Raw genomic sequence first — 6,000 nt, 5'->3', positions numbered from 1 at the left:
AATTATTATATTCATGTAATACCTCTAACTGCAAAGTCCACTTACATCCAAGTTCAAAGAATTAGATCCAGGCCTAGTTTGAAGGTCCTAACTATTGCCTCATATAAGATCTTCCCAAAGTACATTTGCAAATCAAAACTGCTTCACCTGTGCTCTAGTCAGCAGGCTATGAGCCTACTGGTTCTTTTCCAAGACATGTGACTGAGTCATACATTCATCCAAGGCACTCCCACACAGGCATCCAGCCTACATTCCTTTCCAAGAAGAAGATACATGTGCCCACATGTTGCTGAAACAGGCATGCCCACCACTTAGGATTTGAACCATCACTTTTCCTGGTTACTAAAAGGCAAAGGGTCCCAAACCATTTTGGGGAGTAAGAATTTGGCTTACTTACCCAATGAAACATATAAAATATCTGTGATTTATGCACATGCGCACACACACACACACACACATATCTATGTACCTATATATGAATGTGTGTGTTATACATATCTTTGGGATAGCTCTTGGCTCAAACCTTTCCTTATTGAGAAGTTGTTTGGTTATAACTGATTGTGTTCAGAATTGGTAACAATCAAGATTCTTGGAAATTTACTTTATACCTTATCTTAAGTCAGTTTCCCTAGAAAGAGATCCTGTGATGAGGATTCTTGTGCAACAATTTATTGAGAAAATAGCAGGATAAGGAAAATAAAAGTCATGCAAGGTAGGGCGATGATCTCATTTCTTCTTTCATTCCAGCTACTTATTAGTCATTGTATCAGTGTAATGGCTCTCATTGCAAAAGTTGTGGGGAAGTGGGGAGGAAGCTAAACAAGAAAAAAAAAAAAGATATAGTTTCAGCTGGTGACTAACTTCAGCCTGATCCCACAGGGAGCTCTGAGTAAGAATTGCACCATAGAATCGGTCCCATCTTAAGGCAAGGAAGCCATATTTCTGTACCCTGGGTCAGTCCTCTGGAGAGGAAAATCATCTCCCATGAAGTAGTGCTCCCATTTGGCCAAGGGTAAATCTCCAGAGAAGGAGGCACCTGTGAGTCATTAGATAGCCAACATTCCCAGCAGCTAGGAGTTAAGTACACCAACAACCTTTTAAGTTAAGGATACCAACAACATTTATTATAGTCTACCCCTTAAGCCTCTCAGACCCACTTGATTCTCATATTAAGTTTATTCCTTCCAGGCACAGGTTCTCCAAGATTTCGAGCACTTACAAATTCAGAGAATATTGCAAATGTAGTTTAATAGATCAAACTACAATCAACTGACTGCTGCAGTTGATTTCAAGGTTGTAACTCATACTCTTTGTTTCCCTCCTCTGCCACCCATTGCAGATTCCTTCCCTCATAGCCAGTAATCTGTGTGAGCTAGGCAGTTTGCTTGATGGGCCCTTATCCTTAAGAATCTAAGTCCTAGTGACCATCTCCTTATTAGGCTGGGGTGCTATGGTTGCATTAACACTTAAAACTAAACATGATAAAGTCAAAAGATTCCAAAATGGATCGACTGAGTGACAAAAGCATTCTCCGTGACCCTACCTTCTCATGATAACTAGGGTCATTTATTCCTACCATTATGTAATCTTAGCCTGCTGGGCCACTGGCATGAAAAGCCTGAAAATGACCATTCAACAAATGTTTATAGGCATTTTTACTATGTCTTCTGGAGGAAGAGTTCTCCCTCTGAAAACCGGGACCACCAGATCCACAGGGCTTATAGTTTCAGAATGAGAAACACAAATTCCCCAAATGGGTCAATACAAGTGATGGTGAGTACAGTCACATCTCCTTCTACCCATTGATTCTCAGACACACAAAACAGCATATGATAGTCATTGGCCTAATGTGCACACTACGTCCTGAAGAATGGTACCCCGTCTACAAAGGATGTCACCCTCAAGTTGATAACTCAGCTGAGAAGAAGAAATTCCACTGCATTACCAGGCCATCCAGTTTGGGGATGGTGTGGTAGGACTTGTGGATGCTATGGTCATATGAATACCATCACACCTGCGCTGCCATAACTTTTATACCTTTGTCCAAAGAAATATTATGTGAGATCTCATGTCAATAGATTAGATACTTTGTGAACACTTGGGTTGTGATGTTAGCCAAGGCAGGAAAGGTCAATCCACCCTGGAATACAAAACAGTCTTGTCAGAATGAATCATTGCCCCTTTTAGGGTAAAAGAGATATCAAAGTAAAAACTTTTCCCCAAGTAGCTGCTTGGTCTCCTTGAAAAATGGCACCTTAATAGGGACTCAGGATTGGTTGTGGTGGCTGATAGACTGGATATTAGTAATAACAGTAGTTTGATTAGCCTTTGTGAGTGAGAGAGAACTCATGTTGTTGGGCCCATTCAAAGCCTCCCTTCCTATGGCCTCCAGCTATGGACACTCCATTCAGAGCCCACCGCACACGCCCTGAGGTGACTGAGGATAGAGGAAGGTTAAACATCTATCTTGTCTACTAAGGTGTTTAGCATCTCTTATGAATTAAGGTGCAACATAAGTTTACTTACATTTTGTGCTCTTTTCTAAAGTTCCAACCACATGCCTCTTCCCCAGACATTATTACCACTAAGTTTCCAATCTTGCTCGTATAAAGCTCCTGAGCAGTCAACTAACCTTTCACCACTGGCCATGAGTTTACATATTTCCAACCCACTAAGCCACTCACCATCACTCATGTGTCTGGGGTTATCTTGTCTCAGGCTAGCTTCCACTCCAACAAAGTGACTAAGCCAAATCATTAAATTCATAATAACTGCCCATTTGAAGGATTTTCTCTCACTGCCATTGTTCAGTCCCACCATTGCATATGAATGCAGTAGAGCAATAGTTCATTTTTAGTTTATAGCCACATATCAAGTTAAATGATCTGTGAACCAAGCTCAGGCTTTTGCCTCCCATAAACCATTTGTAAGAAAGTCCCAGAGGCTGCAGATATGAGTTGAGGGAAAGGCACTAGTGAAACACTGGTATGTGACATGACTGTAAGCATCATGTAGTTTACTTCTGTTCCCTGGAATTGCTTAAGCCCCAGTCTGGGCTTGGGATCTACTACTTCCATTTTACAGCAGACTGCTGTTGGGCCCAAACTTATTGCTTGGTGGTCTGACAGTATCCAGCTTATAAAAGGAAGTTATATCTAAGTGGTCACTTGATATTGCATGATTAGATGCTCAACTTCTACTAGGGCCTAATAGCATTCCAGGACCTGCTTTTCAAATGGCAAGTAATTTTGTTAAGGATAGCCTTGCTCCAGAACTCTGTGCTTAAATTCCTTTACTGGGGCTTTCTAGAGCATCCAGATAGTGCTTTTCTCTAGCAGAGATACCTCTAGCACCAGAGGGTCTGCCAAATCATATTGCTCAAGGGTAGGACTGCTTGTCTTACAGCCTAGACTTGCTGCAGAGTCCTTTTTTGCTCTGAGATTGACTCAAAACAGCCTTTCACCTTCTCAAAAAGGGGGTCACAGAAATACTCCCAAGTAAAGAACATGCTGCCATCAAAACTCAAACAGACCTACCAAGGAATGTGCTTCTTTCTTAGTGTTAGGAAGTGTATGGCACAATAATTCACCTTTATATTCAACAAAAATGTTCCAGCATGCCTCACAACACTGGAACCTATAAAAATGTCACTAACAGAATTCATCTGTTTCCCTCAGGAGCACATGTGTCTTACCAAGGCATACACTTACCACTTTTTGCTCATCAGTTCTAATTAACAAGATATCATCAATAAAGTGGACCAATCCGCATACTGTCCAAATGATCTAGCTCTCGTTAGTTTACCTTGTGACAAGAAGAAAAAAATGAACATAGCCTTGGGATAAGACTGCAAATGTATATTGTTGTCCGTCCCATGTGAATAGGAAATGCTTCTGATTCTCATTCTTTATGGATATTGAAAGAATGTATTTGCCAGCTCGATAGTTTTATACCACATAAAGAGGCTGTGTTATTCTGATCTCATAAAGATACCAGAATTGGCATAGCAGCTGCGGTTTGTTAAATCTGTAATTAGTCCACGGTCATTCTCCCATGAGCCACCCAGTTTTTGCAAGAACCAGACTGATTAATTAATTGGGGATATGATGAAGATTACTACCCCTGCATCCCCTAAATTTTTAAACTACCAATCTCTTTAAAAAAATGATACTGCTTCTACATACTGTGACAGGATGGACAAGGTGGAGGCAGCTTCAAAAACTTCTACCTGGCTTCTCTGACTACAATAGCTTTTACTCTAAAGATCAGGGAACTAATGTGAAAGTTCTGCTGACTACAAAGTAAGTTCTTTCTGAGTATGCATTCAAAAACAGAGGAAATGACCACTAGATGAGTCTCTAACCCTGGTGAACACACTGAAATAGACATAGACTTCTTTTTTTTTTTTACCTGATCCCATATGCTTCTATTTTTTTTTTAATTTTTATTTATTTTTGAGAGCAAGAAAGAACACAAGCAGGGAGGGACAGAGAGAGAGAGAGAGAGAGAGAGAGAGAGAGAGAGAGAGAGAGAGAGAGAGAGAGAAAATGAGAAGCAGGCTACAGGCACCAAGCTGTCAGCACAGAGCCCGATGGAGTTTGAAGTCACAGACCACAAGATCATGACCTGAGCTGAAGTCGGATGCTCAACTGACTGAGTCACCAAGGTGCCCCTATATGCTTCTATTCTAACAAGGGGCAATTGAGGGACTCTGGGTCCCTAGGTATCAGGATCAACAAAGACCCAGATCCATCAGTTCTTGAGATGAGAGGGTGTATCTGTCTCCAAAGTATACAGTTACCCAAGTAAATGGCAGTAGGGTCTTTGAGGGAAGGACTGGGTGTTTCATTGCTCTGTACACTCATGGTGTTGCTAAATCCTTTTATATAGATAAAAAGGCTACTGGCTACTCCTTCACTTGATGGGCTCTCTAAGAATCTCCTCAGTATATAAACTGAGCAAGGAACTGTGATGTTCTGGCAGTTGCCTTCAGCTTTCTGATCACATATTTATTATCTATTTTGATTGCTACATATATTAAACAATAAATCTTGCCCCTAGGATCCCTGGGGATAATGCTTTCCTGGCTGCCATTCTAAGCTTCTGCCTATTATGGTAACTATTGCCCACCTTATTCTGACATTTTAGTGCTACCACCTGGCTACTCTCAGATCCTATCATACCCAGCTCAGTAACAGTATCTTCTATTCTGCCCTAGTGTAGAGCACAGTCACCTCAATGCTTCTTAAAAATACTGGTTCACCCTTATTGGCACACTTCTTATTGTAATAAGTAAAGTCTCCTCCAGGACCTCCCAAGGAATACAATCACACAGTGGCTTTTCCAGTCTTGAGTAATAGCCCATTCTAACATGCTCACTTTCTGAGCCTCTTAATACTTTCCTTCATAGTCTGCCACAGAAATGTTGGCACCTCTATCTCATTAAATGTAGAGCAGCAGTTGGCAAGCTATAGCCCTTGAGCCAGATCCAGCCCCTTTCTTTTTTTTTGTAAGTAAAGTTTTATTGGAACACCCAATTTATTGGCCACACCAATTTGTTTATATATTGGTTATATTACTCTCAAATTCTAAAATATTTGCTCTCTGGCCCATTATGGTAAAGGTTTGCTCACATTTCATACATGGCATTGTTTCTTCCGATCTTCTAAGAGCATTAAAACTGCCTTTTCAGACCACCGCCAGAATGTTAAATCTGTGTCAGGGAAAAGTGCCTCCTATCAATACATGATCTTTAATCCAGCTTTATATTCCTCCCCAGTAGCTTCAGGGTCTGCTTATAGGCATCTCTGCTTAGATTCTGCCAATACATGTTAACTAAGGCCAGCAGCTTTTTTGGTATTCAATACCTCTTCTTTAGCAGGCTAATACTTCCCTAGTCTATTTGTGCTGAAATTGACCCAAGTTATGGGTCTTGCAGGCAGGAGGAGAAACAGGAACAACTCCTGAGGAAGACTTTCCCAAAGATACCTTCCTCCTTTG

The 6,000-nt window shown here is 41.0% G+C and overlaps 1 long non-coding RNA gene across 1 annotated transcript in view; it reads right to left on the bottom strand.

Moving 5' to 3' along the window:
* Window positions 1–709: 709 nt before the first annotated feature.
* The window catches only part of LOC115293612, a 61,027-nt gene continuing 55,736 nt past the window's right edge, over window positions 710–6,000 (bottom strand). The window contains exons 2-3 of the long non-coding RNA XR_003909523.1: window positions 3,711–3,804; window positions 710–815 (exon numbers count right to left, since the gene is read on the bottom strand). This is a non-coding gene — a long non-coding RNA (uncharacterized LOC115293612). The remainder of the gene's footprint in view (window positions 816–3,710; window positions 3,805–6,000) is intronic.

The sequence above is a fragment of the Suricata suricatta genome, chromosome 6 (assembly GCF_006229205.1).
Source record: "Suricata suricatta isolate VVHF042 chromosome 6, meerkat_22Aug2017_6uvM2_HiC, whole genome shotgun sequence".
NCBI lineage: Eukaryota > Metazoa > Chordata > Mammalia > Carnivora > Herpestidae > Suricata > Suricata suricatta.
The sequence above is the reverse complement of the archived record's forward strand: the minus strand, read 5'-3'. Positions and strand labels throughout refer to the sequence as shown.